The sequence below is a fragment of the Neofelis nebulosa genome, chromosome 6 (assembly GCF_028018385.1).
Source record: "Neofelis nebulosa isolate mNeoNeb1 chromosome 6, mNeoNeb1.pri, whole genome shotgun sequence".
NCBI classification, from domain to species: domain Eukaryota; kingdom Metazoa; phylum Chordata; class Mammalia; order Carnivora; family Felidae; genus Neofelis; species Neofelis nebulosa.
This window is the reverse complement of record NC_080787.1, coordinates 127,891,354-127,916,733: the sequence shown is the minus strand read 5'-3', so window position 1 is coordinate 127,916,733 and position 25,380 is coordinate 127,891,354. Positions and strand designations below refer to the sequence as shown.

Sequence of the window (25,380 nt, the reverse complement as noted above, 5' to 3'; positions counted from 1 at the left end):
AGTTTTTTTTTGAGACGGAATGGGGAGAGAGGCAGAGAGAGGATCTCAAGCAGTCTCTGTGCTGTCAGTGCAGAGCCCGATGTAGGGCCTGATCCCACTAACGGTGAGATCATGACCTGAGCTGAAACCAAAAGTCGGATGCTTAACCGACTAAGCTACCCAGGTACCCAAAAACATGTTTGTTTGTTTTTTTTAATGTTTACCTACTTTTGAGAAAGAGCAGGGGAGGGGCAGAAAGAGAGAGGGAGACACAGGATCTGAAGTAGGGGCTTTGCTGACAGCAGAGAGCCCAGTGAGGGGCTGGAGCCCACGAATTGTGAGACCATGACTTGAGCTGAAGTCAGACGCTTAACCAACTGAGCCACCCAGGCGCCCCTGGACTCTTAATTCTTAACACAATATCTGCATTTTTCTCAAAAACAAAACAAAAATACTTTCTACTTGAAACTCCACATCATGATGATATTCCCCTTACAGTTTGCTGAATGACATTTTGTTAGGGCTGATAGGAGGGGGTTACTCCCACAGTCCTGGAGTCATAGAAGCTGCCTGATGGGAAAAGTGATATGCACGTCACAGAGCATAAGTAGGGAAGGGATGGGAGGGGAAGAGTCATCCCTCATATTTGACTCCTTCCATGGTAATTTTCTTCCTACCACCACTTCTGTGGAGCCAGAGGAAGCACAAACGAGACAGAGTGACTTACTTATGTATTACACACAAATTGGAAACCAATGGTTGCCCTATCCTTTCTGGCTCCAATTATTTCCCCAGCGCTCCCAGCTGTGAAATGGGGTGACCTTACATCAGACACAGAAGAATTTTGGCACCAGCTTAAAGAAAAGCTCCTGATGAAAATAGAATTCTTTTTGCTTTACAAAAGTATATTAATTATGTATATAAAATAATTCTTTATGGTCTGACTTGAGCACTAAATCCCATCGATGCATCACATGCTACATTCTTTGGTTCAGCAAAAGTGTGTTAAAAAATGAGACTTTGCAACTTTCTAAGTGGGTTTAATAATGAGGAAGGTGGTAAGGGCTGGCTTTTCTCTGGTTTAAATTAAAACAGTTTCTGATAAAGACAAACCAAACTTCCCTCCTCCGTGTTTCTCTTCTTTTTTTTTTTTTTTAAGTTTATTTATTTTTGAGAGAGACAGAGACAGCGCAAGTGGGGGAGAGGCAGGGAGAGAAAAAGGCAGAATCCCAAGCAGGCTCCCCACTGTCAGCATGGAGCCTGATATGAGGGCTCAAACTCATGAAACCATGAGATTATGACCTGGGCCGAAACCGAGATTCGAACACTTAACTGACTGAGCCACCCAGGTGCCCCTATGTTTCTCCTCTTTCATAGCTTTGGATCCTTCCAAAATACCTATCATCTCAGAATAGGGTAAGATGCCTTGAGAACGCCCTACACAGAGGAAACCACCTTTTTGGTGGTGCATTCATGATCGCCATGCAAAGATATTTCTATGGGGTGAGGTCTCCTTGATTGAAACCATAATCTTATGTTCTTTCCTATCTCTGATTAGCCACAATTCGTTTCCAGGGAATTGTGCAACCGATCCAGGATTTTATTTCAGAGAGAGCCTGGGCTATGCATATATTCTTTGTGGACACATTGGGCCTGAAATCCCAGAAAGTCCAGAGATGAGTCATCGGCAATACGGTTGCCCTGGTACACGAAACTGTGATCAAACTGGTGTTATCTGGTGTGTTATCAGAGTGTAGATGAGGTGTAGGTGGCAGATGGAGGAAGAAGGCAATTTGACGAATGACAGCTATTAAATTGAAACCAGGGAGGAGCAGCTCTCAACTGTGGGCCAATCTATACCACCATGTGAGGAGGGACGCTGTGTTGGCAGTGACAAGCTGGCAGGGTCAAGGAAATGAATTCCTGTGGAAGTGTCAAGGTTGGCCAGAGTTCCCTCCGAATAATAAAATCTTTACTGCACCGTCAGTGCTCATTGGAGACAGAAAGGAGACGTTGAGTCAGTGTCCAGAGAAAAGCAGAATCAATTCTGTACACACTCTCGGCTAACACAGACCATCCCTGAATGCATAGCCAGCCCCCTGCTTGAGAAAAATCACACCTGCGCCTCTACCTCTCCGACTTACTTGTATCTTCTACCAACTTCATGACGAGTTTGGTTTCTTCGTCTTGTAACACAATGTATTTTTCTCCTTTATTTCTCTGGTGGAGAAAATATGGAGAATTAGAAAGAAAAGGAGTATCTCCACTTTTCCTTCAGATGCAGTCCTAATGCTGCTCTTGAAAAAGGCAAGCGTGGAAAAAAAAAAGTACCCAGCCTGTGCAAGTTTTTGTTTTAGTTTTGTCTTTGTGGATGTGTTTAATAGTGAGGTACTTTGTGCGGGCTTGCAAAGTCACCGTATTGGGCGGAAGGAAACTTGTACTGCTCTTCCCTAGGTTGGTCCTGTCCTGCTGAGGAAGGGCATACTGTTAGGAGAGGCATAATGACACTCACACCTTCTCACACACGAGTTCCATTACTGTCACTAACTACTCCTTCAGCTCTAGGCTATCTTTCAAATGCGTGCTCAAACACAGCCTTCTCAGAAATCCTTCTTTCATACATACTCACTACTGTCCCACCCTCACCCCCAAGGAATCACTTTCCGTGCACTATTTCTAGACTTTGTGCATATCTCACTCTACTGAAACCATTGATCTACCTTGTTTTCATGTCTCTCACACTAGAATGTGAACCCCTACGGAGAATAGATGGTATCTTGCCTAATAGCGAAAGGCAAATAGTAGGGACCAAATAAATGTATGTTTGACTGACTGACTGGCTGCAGTCCTTATCATGGGGCACACAGGCAGGGCAGGAGCTTACTGTTCTCTGAGTACAGGATCTATCACACCAATATTTTACTTATTTTCTGGCTTGGTACATTTCCCTTAAAGCCAGTTCTGGTCTATTGTGAAATGTCTTTCTCATGAGCCGCTTCCCCCTCCATCGTGTTAACACATATACACACATAGTCCAGGCAGAAGGTTTCTTTGTGGATGGGGAAATGAAAATACCATATTGCATTAGTTCTAAAACAGAGATTTTTTTTTTCACCTTTTGAATTGAAATTAGGGAGTTTTTGCCAATCGATGGCATCTTACAGCTATGATTGGCAGTGCTTTTTGGAATCAGACCCAAAATGATGCATCTTTCAATGACGGCTTCTTAGATTTGTTAAAATATTGTACTTATGGAAAAAGCTATACCAGGGGCCAAGCCAGCCAGAATTTATATGGTAAATTCTGGATATGTTCCGAATGCTACATTAAAAACAAACCAAAAACCGACTTTTCCAGAATAAAGTGAGAGGATCAGACTTAAGGATCAGCAAGCAAGGATCATGTGACAGTCATTGTTACACCTCTGGCATCTGATCTAGTACATGCCTGGAACATATACATACTTACTGCATAAAGTTAATTGATAATAGTTTTTGAGTATTCACTCTGTTTTAGTCAGTGGATTTTAAGTGCTTTTTATGTTTAAGCTCATTTAATACTCAGGATATCACTGTGTGGGACTATGATCCCCATTTTTCAGATGCATAGAGTGAGGCTGAGGGCAGGAAGGTAATGTGCCCTATGTGCTATAAAGAGTACGCGGCAAAGCTATGGCTGGACCCCAGCTTCATTTGCCATCAAAAGCCATGCTCTTGTGCTCTATGCAGTGCTTTCGTTCCAGTGAATATTGATTTTGAATAAGTGATATTTCTACTGGTGGTCATTTGCTTGGTCAGTTGTCAGTTCTCAACTTTCTGTCCAAATTGTCCACTTTCCTGGGCCCCATATACTCCACTAGTCATCAAATGACTATCCTGGATCTAACATTTTGATGAATATTGTTTGGTGTAATAAACAGTCCATTGGAAAAATATTTCCTTTATTTAATGATTATAGGCAAAATCCTATCAAAACCCAAATGCTCTAAGAGCCATTTGTGATTATGATGTGGTTGTATTTCACAAACGCAATATTGCGGAGGTAAGATAAATTCATTTTGGGGGCGCCTGGGTGGCTCAGTGGGTTAAGCATCTGACTCTTGATTTCAGCTCTGGTCATGATCTCACAGTTTGTAAGATCAGGCCCCAAGTTGGGCTCTTCATTGACAGTGTGGAGCCTGCTTGGGATTCTCTCTCTCTCTCTCTCTCTCTCTCTCTCTCTCTCTCTCTCTCTCTCTCTCCCCCCACCCCTCTTGCTCATGCTCACTCTCTCTCTCAAATAAATAAACTTAAAAAAATTTTTCAAGAAAAAGTCATTTTGTAAGTAGTAGGAAAAAAAAACCCCACAATCTCTCTTTCGTAGGATTGCCATCCTTGAGGTCGTGTAGAAAAAAATTAAATTCGGTGGCCTTTGATTGATGTCATCTTTAGGGCCTGAGACCTGTTTTTCTGACACCGAGACACTCAAGCATAATATTAAGAAAATCCTGAGGAAATTCACTTCAGGTACAAAAGATTCTGCTAGACCACCGTTTCCTCTTTGTAGTCATTGCAGAGCTCAGAATGAGGGGTGGTGCCCTGGCCACCATGCTGGGCAATGGAAGAAGCACGGGTCTAGGACCAAGCTCGAATGTGCACCCCAGTTTCCTGGAGGGCTTGTTCAAACACAGATTGCTGGACCCACCCCCACAGTCTCTGATCTATCAGGCCTGTGATGAGCCTTGAGAATTTGCATTTAAACAAGTTCCCAGATGGTGCCCATGCTCCCTATCCAGGCAAAACACTCTCTGAACCACTAGCCTCCACATTAGAAGGCCAGAGTCTGGCTCCTGGACTCATTTTCCCAGCTGTGGCTTAGGGATTTTAATGATCTGTTTTGACTCCTTATGAGTAACCTTGACTATAGGCTACCTGTTGTATCCATTTTGTTTGTTTGTTTGTTTTTGAGAGAGAGACAGACAGACAAACAGAGCCTGAGCTGGGGAGGGGCAGAGAGAGAGGGAGACACAGAATCCGAAGCAGGCTCCAGGCTCTCAGCTGGCAGCACAGAGCCCAATATTGGCTCGAACCCACTAATCGTGAGATCATGACCTGAGCCGAAGTCGACACTTAACCCACTGAGCCACCCACGTGCCCCTGTTGTATCCATTTTCTAAGACTTGTGTGAAAAGAAATGAAACTAACATGCTTGCAAATTACTTAAAAACCTACTTTGTTGGTATTACTAATATTATTGTGAAAGAAGCTATAGATTTATGTCACCCCAGACAGCAGCTGGCAGAATTTTTGAGTTACACAAGGCCGAGGGGTAAAAGTTCAGATAATTCAAAATGAATGTTGTGCCCTAAAAGAGCACATAGGGGCCTTGGGAGCCAGCATGGAATATAAGCGGTAGGGACACAGGCTCTGTTCTACTCATGTGTGTTCAAATCCTGTTTCCCGTCTGGAAAATCGGAATGGGAGCAGTTACCTTGCAGGCTTGCCGAGAGGGCTATTCAAGAGAATGCATTTAAAGAAGCAGCACATGGGGCGCCTGGGTGGCTCAGTTGGTTAAGCGTCTGACTTCGGCTCAAGTCATGATCTCACGGCTCATGGGTTCGAGCCCCGCATCTGTCTCTGTGCTGACAGCTCAGGGCCTGGAGCCTGCTTCAGAATCTGTGTCCTCCTCTCTCTGCCCCTCCCCCACTCATGCTCACTCTCTCTCAAAAATAAATAAACATTTAAAAATTAACATTTAAAAATTAAAATAATAATAATAATAAATAAAGAAGCAGCACAGTGCCTGCCTGCCATACAGTAGGCACTCTGTAAATATTGGCCAACATTTAGATTTCAGGTTGGTAACACAGCCATTAAGCTGCTCCATGGAAGCAGCCAGTTCCTTGATCCTGAAAGTCCATATTCTAACTACGCTGCTTTGAACAAGCAGTTGGACTCACTGACCTCTAAGGTTACTTCCAACTAAGACTCTGATGTCAGCACAAAGCAGGCAAATCTGGCCAGTTGCCAGCAACCAGGACTGTTTTCCTCAGTCTATAACCGACAGCTTTACCACTCACGTCTTACCCCTGCCCCACCCCATAATCGTCAAGCAGACTTTCTGGAACTCCCTAGCAGGCAAAGCACTAACAATAGAAAACTTAAAATGACACAAAGACTGGTGTTCAGAGCTCTTCATCCCCCCTCCCCACCCCCCCACCCCCCCCCCCCGGGTTATGTGACAATTGAATCAAGTCTAAACCAGAGAACGTGTGACAGTGCAATGAGCTCTTCACGAACAAATGCCAGATAAGCTTCAGCAATGTGCTCCGGGTGGGTGGAACTTCCAGGCTTGCAAAACCCTGTAGTTGATGGAAGCAACAACTGGAGCACAATTGCTGACCAAGTCGTGGAACCTGATGCCGTGTCATGGGGCTGGAATGCAGCTCGTGGTACCCTGTTGGGCAGACTTTCCTTTTATACCTCAGATTAGAAGTTATTCACTGAGGCTGTGTATCTTCTTGCACAGCACAGGGACCAACACTCTGCCCATTCAACCTGACATCACAAGTGATACGGGCGGGTAGGGCGTCCTTGAACATGCAAGCTCATTTCAGTGATGGCAAGTGACTGATTCAACAAACTTGGGAGATAATTTGCTCAGTTTCCATCACTCTCTTTCTCACTGGGTTTACGGTGACTGGGTGGGTCACGGGACAGGCAAGGAAAGATGACAGTAAGACACTTCAGTTTGATCTGACAGCATTAGTTGCCTCTTCTGACATTCCTTGACAGCAAATACAAAAAATATAATTCTTTACGGGAATGCCTATTTTTAAATCTTTTTCCTAATTTTAAGTTGGGAGTGAGAGCATTTTTTTTTCTTAAGGAAATATTTCATATGATTGACAGATAATGCACTATCCATTTTTTAGACAATTTTTTTTTCCTGACTCCTGGTAAACCTTTAACTTTTCTGTTTCTCTCTGCATCTGGGTCCCAGTTGCCTCCAATTCTGAGAACTTTTTCTCACTTTCTTCAAAGCTCTCAGCCTCTAGAGTACTGACTTCCTTTCCATATGATTCATTGCCAGCCTTCACGGTGACTTCCACATTCATAATCTTCCAGTCAGACGAGCACTGTTTTCATTCTATCTCAGCCACACCCCAGCAAGGCCACGTCTTACACTTGGCCACAACTCAGATATGCTTCACTTCCAGGATGGCAAATTCTGAAATCCCTACTTTTTTCTCAAAGTCCATTCCTTCCTCTCTCCCTCTGCTTTTCCTTTCATCTCCGTTGAGACCTCTAGTTCATGATGCTTACCTACTCTACCTATCCATCACCTGGATTTGGTTTCATTGCAGCAACCTGAACCCATTGGCTTATCACATCAATTCAGCATCACCCATGATTCCCTCTGTGATACCCTTTCCATTCTCGCTGGCTCTCTAGAGAGCACTTGCAGGGATCTCCCACCTGGTCTCTCTTTCTTCCAATCTGCTGTTCTAATCCATATTAGTTACCCCTTCTAAAATGCTCATCCTGATTTTAAAGCCCTGAGAAAACTTGTGTAACTCTTTATCCTCCACAACCTTCTAGTTTTTCTTCCAAATCTTGCTCATGCTCTTTTTTTCATCTCCACCTGAAAGATACCGTCTATTGTATTAAAGTCCATCTCAAATAACACGTCTGATTCTTCCACCTGCATTTGGTTACTTCTTAATGTTATGTTTCTTTGCTAGTGGCAATGGTCTGCATATTTATCTCCTTGCAGTGTGATTCAGGCTAAGGCACATGAGCGCTGGATTTAGAGAGAGAGATCTAGATGAAGACCCCAGCTGTACTATTTACTGTATGTATTAGTTGTAAGATCTTGGGCGAGTCTTTCCATTTGCCAAGACCACACTTCCTCCTCCAAAAAGGGGACAGTACCACCTACTTGGTGGGATGGTTATAATGATTCAATTAGAACAAAAGACTGCCATGTAAAAGTCACTCAAGAAATATTTCTTCCATTCTTCCCCATTCCTTGTGTCTTTGAAGTAGAAGACCACGTCTTACTCATTTTGTTTCCCTTGAAATGTCAACAGAGTTTGGCCTTTCCTGGGCCATAAGTAAATAGTCACTGAATTCCCATGTTTATATCATGCATCCTTTTTTGTTGTGAAGGTTGGAGCTCCAGAGACAATGCATTTTTTTATCTGCATTCCGTTTCCTACTTAATTTTGGTATGTTTGTTTATTTACTTTGTTATTTTTTTAAGTAGGCTCCTTGCCCAGTATGGAGCCCAATGCAGGGCTTGAACTCATGATACTGAGATCAAGACCTGAGCTGAGATCAAGAGTAGGACGCTTAACTGACTGAGCCACCCAGGCACCCCCATTTTCATAGGTTTGAAGCAGAATATTCTTTTTGTCTTAATTTTTAAATGTTTATTTATTTTTGAGAAAGAGAGACAGAGAGTGAGCAGGGGAGGGGCAGAGAGAGAGAGGGAGACACAGAATCTGAAGCAGGTGCCAGGCTCCAAGCTGTCAGCACAGAGCCTGATGCAGGGCTCGAACTCACGAACCGTGAGATCATGCCCTGAGCTGAAGTCAGACGCTTAACCAACTGAGCCACCCAGGTGCCCCTAAAGCAGAATATTCCTTATATGCTGAGCAGACACTTAATTATACCCAATTTCCCTACCGTGGATAATTCTATCTGCTCTATTGAGAAAGACCTGTGGCTAGGTGCCCTATGTCTGGCCTGGAGTAAAGAGACTTTTGTGTTTGTGTGAAGAAAGCTCAGTCATAATAATGATATTTGAGAATCTTCCTCTTGGGGTGATTGACTCAGCATGATCCAGTATGGTTGTGACCCATCATACCCTCTCCCACATGTGGAGCTAATATGAAATGAGTTGGGAAAACTGATTCACATCCTTATATGCAGAGGGACCCTGTTACAAAAATCTAATAATACTACAGAATTCCTGGCAAAATAAGTGCTTCCCTGGGGAAAGCCAAGGCTCCCGGCTCAATGCTTATTAAAGGTATTGTGACGTAGTAGAAAGCTCATTGACCTTGGGTTGGAAAGGCCTTCACTCGATCTCAACTCTACTACATATTAGCTGTGGAACCTCATATAGGTTACTTGGACCTCTCTTGTCTGTAAACGATGACAGCACACTACATCACAAGTTATCGTGAGCACTGAATGACACACCTGGAAGCAAGCACCCAGTGGCATGCACGGCATAACCAGAAAGAACAACTGACAAACGCTAGTAAAAACATCAAAGAGCATAGAGAGATTTTTCATTGAAAAAAGACCTAGCACCATTTGTAGACATAAGTAGTATCTATTGTGCTGTCAGCGACTACCCATGTGCACGGTTCATGTGTCAACTTGGCTGGGCTTTGATGCCGAGACATTAAGCCAAACACCAGTCTAGATGTCACTTCGAAGGTATATTTTAGCTTTTACATCAGTAGACTTGGAGGAAAGCAGATTTACTCCCCATTGTGTGTAGGCGTTGTCCAATCTGTCGAGACCTTAAGAAGAAAAGATTGAGGAATTCTACTGGCAGGCTGCTTTCAGACTAGAGCTCCAATGTCAGTTCTTCCCTGGTCTCCAGCCTGCTGACCTGCTCTGCAGATTTGGGACTTGCCAGACCTCACAACTGTGTGAGCCAGTTCCTTAAAATAAATCTCTATGGAGATACACCTCCTATTGGTTCTATTTCTCTTACACAGCCTGCCCTGCTCACTAGGTGGTCATTAAGTGTCAGGAACTATATCCAACTCATCTTTATATCCTCAGCACCTAGCCCAGTGCCAGATATATGGTAAATATTCATGCTTATTGAGCTGAAAAAGAATAGCTCGCATTCATATACTATTTTGTAAAAATCGTTACACTAATCAATGGCTCTACTTAGTTCTTCATTCTTCAAACATTTTTCAGATGACCACGCTTAACGCTGATGATGCAGAAAGAAAAGACAGAATGGCTCTTCTCTGGCAGTTGTTTAACACTGGGTTGGAGTGAATGGGGCTGGTGCATAAATGGAGGGTAAAACTGGACACTTGGGACCCAGCGTATCCAGGGGAGAGAGCGTGAGCTCCTGGTGCAAAGCAGGGGCAACTGGAAGAAAGAGGAAGGGATGAATTCAAGAGAGAACTAGGATATGAAAATAGTGAGAAACAGGAGAGTAAGGTGTCTCCCATGACTCCCCGGTTTCTGTCTGAGAAGACCTGGGAGGAGCAAAATTTCTCATCAGCTCATCTGATCCTAACATTCCTCAACATCACAAAATACAACCCCTTCCTTTAAGGGATGCAGACACTGAGGCTGAGAGGGAACAGATCAACTGCCCCAAGCCTCATAAATCAGGAGCTGGCAGAGCTGGTATCAGAATCGCAGGCCATACCGTCTGGCTATGATGCCCTCTCTTCAGCTTCCATTGTGCAGCCTGGCAAACCCCCTGGGCAGTGAGGAGTGAGGAAGGGCCTTGGAGCATCCCTGTGACTTCTCTATGGTGTCACCTCACTCCCTTGAGTGGTCAGATAGCAAAGCAGCCTGCCGCCCTATCTGGATGTACAACTGAACTTCATAAACGACCCAGGAGTCATTCATTCACTTCCTTTCCAAGAAGCTACAGAGAGTGAAGCAGATTTGCTGTGCTTTCAGTTGGTTGTCCTAGATGGGAAGAGGAGGGACATTTATTTGCAGTCAGAGAGGGATAATGTTAATTGGTAAAAACGAAAGTACATTTTCCCCCAAAGCGTGAGGTCATCCTCTTCCTATTTTTAATTCAGAAGTGCCCTACATGGAATCAGTGTTCCCTTTCAAGTAAATGACAACATTTGACTTGTTGTCCTTTAAAGCCTGCCCACCCATCCCCTTCCTGCTCTCTCTACTGACCACAGTTGTTAACCCCAGCAGCATGAATCAAGGAATTCTAGCAACCTGAGCCCTCTCCGTAACCTGGCAGTTGTCCATCAACTGGTAAGGAGAGAACTGCTTTCTCTTTCTTGCTCTGAGATGGACCTGGAAGTGGGAACCAGGAACCAGGAACCCAAACCCACCTCTGGTCTCCCACATCATTTTCCAAGTCCCTCTTTGTCCGCCTCTCAGCTCTCATTTGTCTTGACTGTCTTAACATGGCCCCTAAGTTGAGGTGACCCACAGACTGCTAAACCTGTCTTCGAGGGCACCTGTTCACGTAGCTTGACCTTTGCCTGGGTCTCAGTTTCTGATTTTTTTTTTTCTTTTTTGACAATGCTGCTGCCCCCAGACCAGGTGGGCTCATGTTTAATTCATCTCAGGGCTAATTCTAGCCAGGTTAGGGAAGGAGCATGGCACCTTTGGCCTCCCACCCCAGGCCTTCCTGCTGTCATGGTGACTAAGGAATGGTGGGGGACAACGGTTTGTGTCCCCCTCCCTGCCCCAAGTTCGGGGCAGTCATGGCAGCCTCCAGCACCTGTTCCCAAAGAGCATCCTCACAGGACACACTAATGGCAGAAACACAGGTACGAGGCCAGTGGGAAAGAGGCATGGAGATGCCTTGCAAGCAGGGAAGGAGAAACATGCAAGCATCAGGAAGCTCCTTTCCCTCACTTGCAAGGGTCAGGATTGATCCTAATACCTGGTATATGCCGGTTATTCCACTATCTTCCAGGTGGGCATACCAAGACTGACGTCCCACAGCAGAGAGGTCCAGTGCCTCTGAGTCTTCGCTCCTGCTGTTCCCTCCGTGTGATTTGTGCTGCCTTCTTATCATCACCTCAGTTTCTGAATTCTTATCTAAGCCCTCCAGGACACTTATTTTTCTAGCACCTCCCCCCACTCCCTGTCTTGCAGGACTGCCCTCCCGTTAACCACTTAGCACTGTGGCAGAGTGGTTACCAGGTGATTCAAGTGGAATTTAGAGCTCTGCAAAAACACAAGTGCTCAACATGTGTCAGGTCTTTTGACTCCTGCTTGACTCTGAGCCTTGCTCATCCTGGAGGTTTACTTCATGCACCATTTGGGACATCTTCAAACTGGGGTTTCAGGCAGCCCTCGCCATCCTAGAATGAGTCTCGGATGGGGGGCTAAATCTGAGGTCGGTTGGGCTCTGACCCAACACCTGACTTATTCCAGTGGGAGGGTAGTTCTAAGGCCAGGCCTCGGCCCCTACCCCCACGCCAGCCAAGTTCAGCTGTGATTTGAGAATCATGACTTCCTGGGTCTCAAGGGGATGGCAATCAGATCTTTGCCAGATGGCGAGGCAGCTGGATGCTACTTTTGCATAAAATCACTACAGAGTCTGTAACCATTAGAACTACCATTTTCATGGAAGCCAGCTCAACCTTGTTAACTGAGCAAATTTGGAGCAGCTCCAAACATCCATCCAGTTGATGAAATTGGTGCTCTCCAAGCATGCCACATCATTTTGAGTCCAAATTCAAAGTTTAATCTCCATTGGTGGTTTCCTGAGAATTGTCGTCCTGAGCATTGGGAGACGGCACAGGAAATATCGACGATCACCCCTTCATCATCAGATTGTGATTTGTGAACTAACATTCCTGGCCAGAAAAAGTTGGAAGAGGCTAAAACTGTCTCTTAGCTCACATTTTTTTTGCAATTTAAAATCAATGATATAATTAGATTTCCGTATCCTACTGCTTAATCCTTTGTTTAGATTTCATGCTTTCAATTATTCGTATCACCTTGGGTTTCCAGTTTGGGCAATTAAGAGTTGCCACCTTGCAGAGGAGACTCCCGATGTCCCTGGTGGAAGGTCACGGTGATGTCTAGCAGCCTAGGCTGAGTCCCACTCCACTGGCTTCCAGAGCTCTGCTTGCCCTTGGGTGTTTGCTGTCGGCTGGGCTGTGTTGCATAAGGTCAGAGCCTGGAGCTGCCACATCCACAGCTCTGTCCCCAGCACTGACTCAGTGCCTGGCACTCAGAAACTGCAGAATAAATATTTATTGAGTGAATGCCTCGAGAGCAATCAGCGGCTGTGTAATGGAGTTCTTTGTCCTCTTCTACAGCAAATGGATCTCAAAGGTCAGGAATGAGAAGATGAAAACGGAATTGAAGCAGATTAAATCAAGGCACAACATTGTCACCCATGGTACATGTACATCTGCACCCAGGGTTCTGCTCAGAGAACCCTCACAGAGCTTCTTTCTCTCTGCGCCACCTTTTTAAAATCTTTATTTATTTGCGGGGAGGGGGGGCAGAGAGAGAAAGGGGGAGACCCAGAATCCAAAGCAGGCTCCAGGCTCTGAGCTGTCAACACAGAGCCTGATGCAGGGCTTAAACTCATGAATCGCGAGATCATGACCTGAGCCAAAGTCGGCCACTTGACCAACCGAGCCACCCAGGTGCCCCTCTCTCTGCTTTTAAAAGAAAACTGGACAGTCTCCTGCAGTTCCAAAGTAGACTGGAAAAAAAAAAAAAAAAAAGCAGTGGAAAGAGGGGAGTTCAGAAGGAAAAGTCCAAACACCCTCTTCCCTATAGTAATATTAAAAACAGTAAAAACAATAAGGCTAAATTGTATTCAATCACTTTCCATGTGTCAGGAACTGTACCGTACATTTATTATTTTATTAATCTTCGCAACAAGCTTATGAGACTGATATTATTATCATGCCTATTTGTGGATGAAAAATAGGAGCTTGAAGAATTTAAATGATTTGCTGAAGCTGGTAGTTAGGGAAGCTGGAATCCGCCCCAGGTTTGTCTGAGTTTAGCCACAGCCACATAAGTGTTGTGTCTTTGTCCTTTGCTGGTTTCAGTATTTAAGAACAAGGTGCAAGTCTCATGAGTTGTTTCATTCAGAACACCTGGCTCAGGGTCATGCATATCATGTGGAGATAGTAAATATTTGTTGATTTGGAAGTAGAGATAGTCAAAAGGCACTAGGATAGGGTTATCACACTTGAAAATAAGCACACATGAAAGGAAATTCCAAAGCCAACTAAGGGAAAGCAGAGTGGTAAGTGGCCTTGCAGCTCACAAAAGACACAATGTATCATTAAAGGTGTTTGGCATTCTTAGCATTAAGTCAAAAGAGCATTTTAAAGTGGCTCCAACGTGTCTCCCTGCTTAAGTTTTTCTTTCCATTGGTTGTATGGACTGAATTGTGTCCCCGAAATTTATATGTTGAAGTCTCACCCTCAACGTGACTCTATTTGCAAACGGAGAATTCAGGGAGGTAATTCAGGTTCAATAAGATAGAAGGGTGGGACCCTAATGCAGTAAGAAGAGGAAATACACCTCTCTCTCTCTCTCTCTTAGATTGCTTCTTAAACTGCTTTATTACCTTTACAGCATGTAATAAACATCTTTTCCTGCAAGTTGATGAAACTTCCCTGACAGAAAAACTTCCAGAGTAAGGCAAAATGGAATCTCTAATCAGAAAAATGACATAACACCATAGGTTCACATCAAGAAAATGCAACTTCGGGAAGCAGGGGGGTTATTATTACTAATCTCAGCATTGGAGGCATAAGGCAAAACTCATCATGATGGTCACGGTGAGGGGGATCTCCTATAAGAATGGGCAAACTGTACCTCAACTGAAGCCCCCTGATTTCCTCCTTAGCCGCCTCATGTCATCCGTGAAAAGTTCCGTATCATCTGTGTCTCCATCTGTCATGTCAACGTTATTGACAAGCTTGTTGGGCATATCCTCTCTACCATCATGGGCAGGTGGGGCCAAATCCACTCTAATATTTCCTCCAGGCTCCTGGCCTTCACCACCTCCCAAAGGGTGGGCTTCTTCTTCATTCTGCACTGGAGCCTGCCTTTCTCCTTCTCTTTCCCGGAGGACATTTTCCATGTTGAAACTTTTTTCCTGCTTACTTTTCCTGCAGGGATCCAACAGAGTCTTTCTCTCTTAGCCTTGAAATCTGCTGTGCCAATGGACCTGAATTTCTTGAATGCAAATGGACGACTTGCTGGGCAGGGGAGTCAAAACCACTTGCTGGATGGTGACGTGGTTTATTTATAAGGAATTTCAACATGGCTGGGACCCAACAGCTCACCCTCCTTTCTCTGCCCACCATTTTTATCAACACCTCTCTTTTTCTCTCTGCTTAAACACAGAGAAGGACATGTGAGGAGACAGTAAGAAGATTGGTCATCCACAAGAAAAAGCGAGGTCTCACCAGGAACTGAATTTTCTAGCACCTTGATCTTGGACTTTCAGCCTCCAGAATGGTGACAGAATACATTTATGTTGTTGAAGCCTCCCAGTCAGTGGTACTTATTATGACAGTCTAAGCAGACTAATACAACAGACCACCCTACATTGTGTTATCAGAATTATATGCATACAACAATAAACTCATCTCATGCTTTAAAAATCTTCAAGGTCCCCCACTGACTTGTAAGTCCAAACTCTTTAGCTTGGAACCTGAGGCCATCCTCCGTGTCACTCTTGTAGCAGCCTGCCCAGGCTGCAGTCCTTTACCACCTTGTTTTTAGCAAACATTCAGCGATCTTGCTGTTCTCAAGACACATCTGGCATTTTCTGAAGATGCAGTGAAGAAGCCTGGTGCCTTGGGGGGCGGGGGGCACATGAGTTGCATGTTAGGGGACAGCAGGATGTGACGGAGAGGAGCCATGTTGCAGACACGGTTACTGCCTGCCTTTCTTCCTTGTCAACAGTCCTCACTGAGTTTGGGAGACATGATAGGCCCAGGTGCTGAGTGAATACTAATGCATAAGCTAGGAGTTAGCAAGCTTGTTTCATAAAGGGCAGGTGAAGGTAAACATTTTAGGCTTTATGGGCCATCTGGTCTTTGTTACAGCTCAGCCTTTCTAGCATGAAAGAGGTCATACGTCCTACATAAACAAATGAGCATGGCTGTGTTCCAATAAAACTTTATTTCTAATAGCCAGTGGGTTAGATTTGGCCTGTGGGCCATGGTTTTTCAGCCAGTTCCCGATGTGCCAATCCCTGAGCACTGACATTGTTGATCTGAGTCAAATCTGGAACTACTTTCAGATTTTCCTGTGATATGAAAGAGGGAAAATTGCATTCTTTAAAAGTCTTGCTGTTGAAATTGTAGGTTTTAAACCAATAGAATCAGCACCACCTGGGAGCTTGTTAGAAATGCAGAATCTGAGCCTGGGTGGCTCAGTCGGTTAAGTGTCCAGCTTCAGCTCAGGTCATGATCTCATGGTTCATGGGTGTGATATCCACATTGGGCTGTGTGCTGACAGAGCAGAGCCTGGCACCTGCTTTGGATTCTGTGTCTCCCTCTCTCTCTCTGCTCCTCCCCCGCTTGTGCCCTGTCTCACACACTCGTTCTCTCTCTCAAAACCAAATAAACTTAAAAAAAATGCAGAATCTCAGGCCTCACTTCAGACCTCCTAAATCAGAATGTGCATTTTAATAAGAAGCTCCGCTGACTGGAAGATACATCACAGCTTGAGAAGCGCTGGTTGAAGCCACTGCTGATGGAACGTTCTATTCCTTGCAGCTGAAAGCATTCCTAACTTACACCAACAAGCAGGAACCACATCATGAACAATCTTACATACTTTGCTAAGCACTTTGATGTTTTAAGCAGGGAGTGAGAGGATACATTTTTTGGGCATATGTCTTCTTTCTTACGGAACAATGAACTCCTAAAAGATACAGCGTGTACCAAAGAAACAACTCCTGTAACTGATTCTACACTACAAAGCCCACCAGGTAGGGCCTCCACCACTGGCACACCGTCTGATGGAATTCAAAAGCAGTTTCTTCTGTAAGACCTGTTCTCCTGTCTATAACCCACTGCTCTGGGACCTGGAAGGATGCTCTGCTTCTGGTACATTGTTAGGGCTCAAAAGTGGCTGTGGGCTGTAACTCTGGGATTACAGTTTGGAACCTGAGTCTGACCTGCAGTTATTTACATTCAACACTGCCACCACTCAGCTTGGTTCATTTACTTTCTGAATGTGTACTCACCTCTTCCCTAAGACTATAAGCTACTTCACCAGAGGCTATCGTATTTTAGGATTTTTGCATTCCTTCCACAAGTGAAAAATGAGAGTCAAAGATCTAAATATTATCAAGTCTTCTGCAAGCTAAGTCTTATTTATATTCTTTATGTTGAAGCTCCAGCGCAACCCACGAATTCTTTGAGAAAGAATTAAGTACAAACATTTGCTTTTAGGGCTGCCCCATTTATCAAGTCACTACATCCTCCTGTGGTTTGTTTATGAAGCGCTACAATCCAAACACACACCACCTACAGCCCACTTGCGCAGTATGTGTGCTTGTGCTAACACGTGAATAGCACGTCATAGTCAGATTTGTATAAACAGCACCTCACTTCATCCACAAAAGACCCTAGGAATGGGTAAATTAATATCCCCATATTACTGATAAGGAAACTGAGGTACAAAGTATGGATGCACGTAGCGTAAGATCACACAGCTAGAAATCTGGTGGCAGTAGGAGAGGGGTGAGAATCCAAACCCAGAGTCTGTGCTCTGAACTGCTAAGCATTGTTCCCATGAACAGAGCTGTGGTAAATCAAAAGCCAACGTCTCATTGCCTTATTTTCTTTCCACCTGCAGGCATCTTCAGCTAGGATTTACACGTGACAAATAATTTATCCTAAGCCCAGAGACAATGAAGATAAAGTGTTAGAGCCACTGACTCCACGGTCAGGTTCGGTGAATGGCAATGTCCATATTTACCCTTCCTCAGTAGGAGCTAATGAGTTCATCTATCAGTATTAAATCTGAGGACGTACATTTATTTATTTATTTATTTCTCTATCTATCTATTTATTTATTTATTTATTTATTTATATTTTTGAGAGAGAGCAGGGGAGAGTGTGTGAGTGTGAGCAGGGGAGGGGTAGACAGAGGGAGACAGAGGATCCGAAGTAGGCTCCGTGCTGTGAGCTCAGAGCCCGATGCGGGGCTCAAACTCACGACCCTGAGATCAGGACCTGAGCCGAAATCAACAGTTGGCCGCTTAACCAAATAAGCCAGCCAGGTGCCTCAATCCCCATAACTGGGGAAATACCTTGAACATCAAGTTAAGAGGGATTACTTTTTCTTTCTCTTAGCAGTTAAGTTAGAGTAGAAAGTTTTTCGCCATCACTTAAGAGTCTACAGGAAAGATTGTGGTAGGAGTGCCTGCAAATACAATCTTATTAATCTGTCTAAATTCCAGAGGCTTTCTGGCAAAGCCTGTGACCACATCCAAACAGTTAAAGTAAAGCACAGAACATGAAGCCTAGAGGTGGTGGTTTATCTCCGGATTATTCTGATCATTGGTCCCAATTCGTGTAAGAATTCAGCTCGTGGTTTCCCCTGGCTCTGCCATTTTCTAAATCAATATGACCTCAGAAAAGGCACGGATCATCTCCAACAAAGGCTTTTCCTCTCCAAGAGATCAGAGCAATGACTTTGTGCCGAGCAAGTTAACACCAAAGGATGTGTGCCTTATGTGTGCCTTAAGATTTCATAATTGTTCCTAAAGATTGCTTTCTTCACTCCTGACATCCGTTTTGGCCTCTTCCCCACTCTTTCTCTTGTCTCTCTTCCTTTTCCTGTCTTTTGTTCCTCATCTGCCATCACCCAGTTGCTCAGACTGGGAACCCGGAACTATTTTTTTTCTGAATGCAATGAATAACCAGTCCTGCAGATTAGACCTCCAAAGTAGATTTCACAGCTACTTCCCTTCTTCTTTACGACTTTCCTCCAGTCCAGCCATCGTCATTTCTCCATGTGAATGTCAACCCCTGGAGACACCTGGTGATACCACCTGGACTGCTGCAGGGCCTTTCATTCAACTCCTGCCGCTCACTCCTGCTCGGCCATCCTTTCCTCATACAAAGTCAAAGTGGCATGCACCACTCCATTGTCTGGTTGGCCTCAGAATACCATCCAAATCCATGTGGGATCTGGCTTTTCTCCAGCCTCAATGAGACCTCTCACTGCACACTAGCCAGACCGAGCTTCCAACTGTTCTTGCAGTGGGCCAAGTTCTTCTCCATTTCACAGACTTCTCTTCTGTTTTCGGCTCTGCAAGAAATCCTCCCACTTACCTACACACCCATCACATCCTTTAGGTCTTTGCTCAAATATGACTTCCTCAAGAGGCCTTTCTAAACTTACACGCTAGCTTCCTATGCTCTTCACCCTTGTTTCCCTAAAATTCTTCGTAGAATTCCTTTGTGTTTGTACATTTATGTATTTATCTCTGGCCTTTCGCGATAGATTGTAACCACCATGAGGTCATGGACCATAACCTTTTGGTTGATGACTCAGCATTGGGTCAGGTCTATGGTAGGTAAGGCCTTGGTTATTATTTGTCGAGTAAGCAAATCAACATAATCTGCAATACATGCACATCTCATGAACTACAAAATGGGTGTGTCTCTGGAAAACAAAAGAAGTTCATGGGTTCTCAAAGATAAATGATAATTTAGTGGTGAGCTCTGGTGGGCCACCCACACATTAATATAAGACTTGTTGCTGTGAAATGAATAATAGTAATGGAAATATTAGTATGTTTGAGGAAGCATGTGGGAAAATCACTTTAAAAAAGATGTCGAGGGGCACCTGGGTGGCTCAGTTGGTTAAGTGTCTGACTTCAGCTCAGGTCATGATCTCACAGTTCGTGGGTTCGAGCCCCGTGCTGGGCTCTGTGCTGACAGCTCATAGTCTAGAGCCTGCTTCGGATTCTGTCTCTCCTTGTCTCTCTGCCCCTCTCTCTCTCTCTCTAAAATAATTAATAAAACACTTTTGAAAAAAGAAAAGAAGATGTTGACGTATATACCAATATCTAGCACAAATACAAACATGTTTATGATGATTTGCTCCAGCAATGTCACATGTGTGCATTCCAGTGACATAATCCAACTTCCTCCATGCTACTAGTGGAGCAGAAGCAAGTGTGAGATATCGACCCTCCCAGACCTACGACATGCGATTTTTCTAGCCTAGGATAATTGCCCACATGTCAGGGGTACTCTTATATACGCAGCCATTATAGCCAGAACATTGGACATCTCTTCCTCTGGGTACCAGTGTCTGGAACAAAACAGTTTAAGGCACGAAGCTAACGTTAATTTTACCTACTTGTTCACATATAGACATGTTAGTGGTTAAAGAGAAGAATATGAAAATCCTAGACTTAAGATTAACCCTTTACTACCAAGTAACATTTCCCATAGCATTCCTCAATAATGTTATTTTTCAATGCATAGCCCATTTTCTAAGTACTTTTATATCTAATGTAATCTGATTCTGGCCGGAGACTCTGGAAACCGTATTTTCCCTGTGTCACCTTCCTGTAGGGTTCTGCCCAAAGGGATCCTGGAGAGAGGCAGGAAGGCAGGAGCGGGGCGAAGGGACTTGGTTCCCCCCCCCCCCCCGTTTGCTTCTTGCCCCTGGCAGCACCAGCAGCTCTTCACTCAGGCAGTGGCCCTTGGTTCCAGCCTCCAGCATCTTCCACTGCCCCACGCAGCCTCGTTGCTCCCACCCAGGAACGTCAGCAGGGTACGGGCAGTGCTCCCTCTTCGAGGGTTTTAAATGCCACTTTATAACCCCACAAAGCTGTCTTACTCACTTGAAGATAGGGTCATACTGCAGCAATTTTACGAGGTGCAGAGAGCGGGTATCTAATCCAGGGACTGCTAGAAGCAGGAACGAAACATGGTTTCCAACTGCGCAATGCGCGTGCGCAGAGAGGGCCCCGCTACGTCCGTCCGCCCGCAACGTGACCACGGAGAGGCCTCAGCATTTCCAACTACGCAATGCGCATGCGCAGAGATGGACGCGCGCCGCCCGTCTGCCCGCAACGTGACCGCGGAGCGGCTGCAGCGTTTCCCACTACGCAATGCGCATGCGCAGAGATGGACCCGCGATGCCAGTCTGCCCACAACGTGACCACGGAGCTGCCTGGGGAGCTGCCTGCCGGCCAGACTTGGCTTCAGAGCCCAGCGCGCCTGTCCCATGGTGAGCTGCAGGTGCCACAAATCTCCCGCCGCGCTTCTCCGCAAAAACTACTGGGAGATTTTGCAAGTGCAGCACACGAGTGTGCGTGAGGGTACCGGACTAGCATAGCCGAAGTCAGTTTTTAAGGCGGTTATCCAGATGATTCCAGATGAACTGACAAGAGCACGGAGTTCAGGGGGAGATATACAAGACAATTGTGGATTCTGGGAAATAGGGCCGTAGGACCTCTAAGGGTTTGTGAACCCCAATTGTATTTATTAAGTGCTTGTGCAGCGCTTACCCTGTCAGCACTGCCCTGAGCACTTTACAACTCTTGGCTTAGTTATCCTCCTAAGCGTGTCATGAGGTGGGTACCCGCTGGCATCCCCCTCCCCACGCGTCCTTCCCTTCCGCCCCCCCCCTCGTGCGGCCCACTCCCCACACCCCCTCTTCACACGCTCTTCCCCGTGCGCCCCCACCCGGTGTACGCCCCTTTCCCATGCCCCCTTCTCCCTCCACCCCCTCCCTCCGCGCGCCCCCCTCCCTATATACTCCTCTCTGTAAATTCTTGTCAGGGGGTGAAAGAAACAGCGTCAGCTTAGAAACATGACCTAGCTTCAAGTGATTCCTGGCTGGAACAGCTCACTTCCCGTGTGACTTCGGCAGGTTATTGAAGTTTCAGCCCCTTCCTTAGTAAAATGATAACTACTCCCCAGTTTTCTGCTCCCACAGCTAATGGCATCTCCATCCCAGGGACCGAGGCCTAAAGCCTGGGATTCAAGAAGGACTCCTCTCTTTCTCACTCCCACCCCCAATCCAGTACCAAACCCTGTCGGTTCTACTTCCAAAACGTCTAGAATCTCCTCACTTCTCATTACCTCTGCGGCTACCTCCTTGTGGGAGCCACCGTCATTTTTGCCTGGGTCACTGCAGTTCTCTCCCAACCGGCTGCCATGCTCTGTCCCTGTTCCTGTCCACTCGGTGCAGCCAGACTGATCCTGTGAAAATGTTCATTGAACCACTCCCGTATCCAAAAATCTCCAATGGAAAGCATTTTAGACTGAAAGCCAACGGTGTTACAAGGACATGGCAGGCCTTGTAGGGATGCCCCTGCGACCTGTCACCTTGTCTCCCACAGGCCACCTCACTCCTGGCTGGCCACACCTGCCTCCTTGCTGTTTGGCTGCTCCTGTTTCCAGAGCTTGCCAATAAAGCTCGCGGCTGGACTCCTTGCACGTCTGGTTCCCGTGTCTGCAATCGGCTTCCTCAGGATTTCTGCCTGTCTTGCTCTCCTGAGTCCTTCAAGTCTTTGCTCCGCTGTCGCATTCTCACCCAGACCTTTCCTGATCGGTGTATTTGAAGTCCTCCCCCTCCCCTCTTTGCTCTATTTCTGATGCTGTAGCACTTTTCATCCTTGTCACATGGGAAATTATTTCATGGCCACGACAGCCTCTAAGTCCACAACTAGGCAAGCTCTCCTGGAAAGGCTCGCAGATCAGTTAGGATGATTGAATCACATGGTTTATTAAATCAATTGAAACTCACACAAAGAATGATGGGGTTCCTTTACATGCTTCACACAGCACATGGTTAGAAAAACCATAGTACCTGGGTCCACAGCGACACCGATACTCAAGATGTCTGTTTCTCTCTCTCCCACACCACCGTACCCTGATAGTTACCAGGACCAGAGTTGACTTTGATCATGGGGTCTCAGCAGACAGACAGGGTGTTTGGGAGTATTACATGGCCCTGGCTGTTGCTTGTCAACCAGCCTTCTGAGCAGCAAGGATTTTGTGTTCTTTGGGCAAAGGTCACTTAGGGCCAGAACACGTTACCTAGCTGTGTGGCCAAATTAAGAACTCACGAATACTGAGTATCGTTCGCGTATTTTAGTATCGTGACTGTCAGGTATCCTGGCCCTGCTGTTTCTTCCTATCTGTGTTCTACTTCATCTTTCTAACACACCTCGCTTACCACTAATTTTCTTATTTATATATGCTCACATATGAGTTCCCTCCGTATCAGTTGTTTTCTTCTACTGCTGAATTGAATATCCTAAACAACATGGCAGATGCACCTTACAGCCTTCTAATGGGTCTCATGGTTTGGCTCTTTATTTTGCTTATCGTCTGTCTCACCCAACTGGGACAGACGTGCCATGAACAGAGAATTTGTCATCTGTGTTTCTCAACCAATGTGTCTCAGCACCTGCACGTGCACCTGGTACAAAGTAAAGACTTAAAAACTGAAGGTGGAAATACGGATACAATTCTGAAAACCATGACAATAAAGTGAAACAAGGTGTGAACTGCACTAGAACGGGAGGGACAGTGAGTTGGAACAGGAAGACATGAAGAAAGTGAAAGCCCGGTCCCGCAGCCCCTGTCCTGCCGGATGCCAATCCCTCTCCTGGCCGGGGTGTGGGCGTCGTCGTGCTTATTCTGAAACTGGGGACATCGCCTCCCCTGGAAACGGTCACATTTATTTCTTTGCTCTCCAAGTGGCTTTTCCTTTGCCCACCTCACTCTCAGTCACACTAGCTGTAATCATGCATCTTGAAGTAATTCAATGAAGCAACTGTCCCGGTTGTCCTGAGAGTTCAAAGCCATTGTGAGGACTGGTACTTAAAGCGACTTCAGGTGTTGCAGCCTCGAGCGCCCAGGGCCATAGGCCTTGTGTTAGAATGTTCTGCCGTTATAACAAAATACTACAGACTGGGTGGCTTAAGCAAGAGACGTTTGTTCCTCACGGTTCTGGAGGCTGGGAGGTTCAAGATCAGGGTGCTGACTGATACGGTTCTGGTGAGGACTCTCTTCCCAGTGTGTGCTCCTCGATGTGTGCTCACATGGTCTTTCCTCTGTGTGTGCAGGGGGGAGCTCTCTCCCTCTTCCTATAAGGCCATCAGCCCTGTTGGATTAGGGCCCCATCCATATGACCTCATTTCATCTTAATCACCTCCTAAAGACTCTGTCTCCAAATACAGTCACATTGGGAGTCAAGACTAAAGCATAGGAATTTGTGGGGGCACTGAGTTCAGGCCATAAAAGGCCTGATTTCTGCTGAGCAAAATATCTTTTTTGATGTTACGTATCAACTTAAAAATTATACATTTCCTATGAAATCCACAGTTAATCCTTTGCAACTCCTGTCCTGCTTCACCCATTTGATTGCCTACCTCCTTTAGAGATTTAAGTTTTGATCCTTTGCCTATAGGTTTAGCCAGCAGCTAGATTTTCCCAGAATGAAATTTAGGACATACGACATCACGAGTATGAATGTGCTTATAGATGAATAGGACAAAATGCCTGAGGTTAGGATTGTTCTGGAAAAGCATGGATATATGTATAACAGTGATGATAAATGATAAATGACAATTCTCTGTTTCTATACCCCAGTGGTTTGGGGAGAGCTTAATTTAGCTTGCTGTTTAATGCCTCTCACATTCAACCAAAATCTACTTGTTAAATTAAATTTTTGGATAGCGAGGAGCTTGTCGGTGTTGGACTATAGAAAATACACAGGTTGACAGCTGACACAGCTTTCCGCGGCAGAATTTGGCAAGTTTTCTTTGGCCATGATCCAAAGCAAGAAATTTAACCTTAGAACTCTGTACACAGAGATGCACCCTGATCTATTCTAATTCTAATTCTCTTCTCTTCTCTTTTCTATTCTGTTCTTCTACAATGCCTGTTATGGCTTACCTAGTTGGTTTCCAAAACAGGAGTCAATTGCAACTGGTATTTTGAAAAACACTGTCCTAGTGGACCAGTCTACTAGGCTTTAGTTTCCTTTTTGCTAAGAAATATTTTGGTTAACCTGAAGGTTTTTTCTGTGTTTTTTTTTTTTTTTTTTTTTTTTTTTTTTTGCTGTTGTTGTTGTTAAAATACATATAGATACTAGTCTTGGCTAGAATCTGGAGAAAATGATTTCATCCTCTTGGACACTTATCTCCTGAAACTTTTTTGGCCACAGATCAGAAATTTTCGGAACTGGAAGTGGTCAGGTCAGTATGCATCACTCGAATTCTTGTGCTCATGTGAAAGCTCCCAGTGTCTGGTAATAGGGACCCTATCTCTAGGGTTTTTCTGACTTTCGACTTTTCTGAACATAACTAGTCTTCAACTTAGTTTGCTAACAGCCTACTTGCCAAGATCTCATTCTCCCTTAAAAAGCTCACAGTGCGGTTTTTGTTTTATTTTGTCTCTCATTTCCTCCCCGTTTTTTCCAGGTCACAGTACCACCGTTGACTTGGTGATTGTGGTTTGAGGTCACCAAGAAGCTTAATCTAGTGAGGGAAGACAAAAACCCCAAGATTTTATTGCACACTCAAATCTCCATCTGATGACAAGGAAAGCTTCAGAGGAGCTCGAGAACTAGTAGAATTTTCAGTGGACTTACCTAGAGAAAATAAAGGTTGAATCCGCTAGTTGGTGAAGAAAGGTGGATCACGTGCTGCCATCTATGGGCGATACTGTGAAACAGCACA

At 45.1% G+C, this 25,380-nt stretch overlaps 2 long non-coding RNA genes and 1 pseudogene across 4 annotated transcripts in view; 1 reads left to right on the top strand and 2 right to left on the bottom strand.

Moving 5' to 3' along the window:
- The window catches only part of LOC131514930 (uncharacterized), a 45,327-nt gene extending 35,131 nt beyond the window's left edge, over positions 1–10,196 (top strand). The window contains exon 3 of the long non-coding RNA XR_009263350.1: positions 9,909–10,196. This is a non-coding gene — a long non-coding RNA (uncharacterized LOC131514930). The remainder of the gene's footprint in view (positions 1–9,908) is intronic.
- LOC131514929 (uncharacterized) overlaps positions 1–20,666 on the bottom strand; it is an 87,544-nt gene extending 66,878 nt beyond the window's left edge. For 2 of the 3 annotated variants that reach the window (XR_009263348.1, XR_009263347.1), the window contains exons 1-2: positions 20,524–20,636; positions 2,124–2,199 (exon numbers count right to left, since the gene is read on the bottom strand). This is a non-coding gene — a long non-coding RNA (uncharacterized LOC131514929). Of the gene's footprint in view, positions 1–2,123; positions 2,200–20,523 lie in introns of all 3 variants that reach the window. The other variant, XR_009263349.1, reaches the window with a different exon arrangement.
- On the bottom strand, positions 13,620–15,446 carry LOC131514928 (protein BEX5-like; annotated as a pseudogene).
- Positions 20,667–25,380: the final 4,714 nt, after the last annotated feature.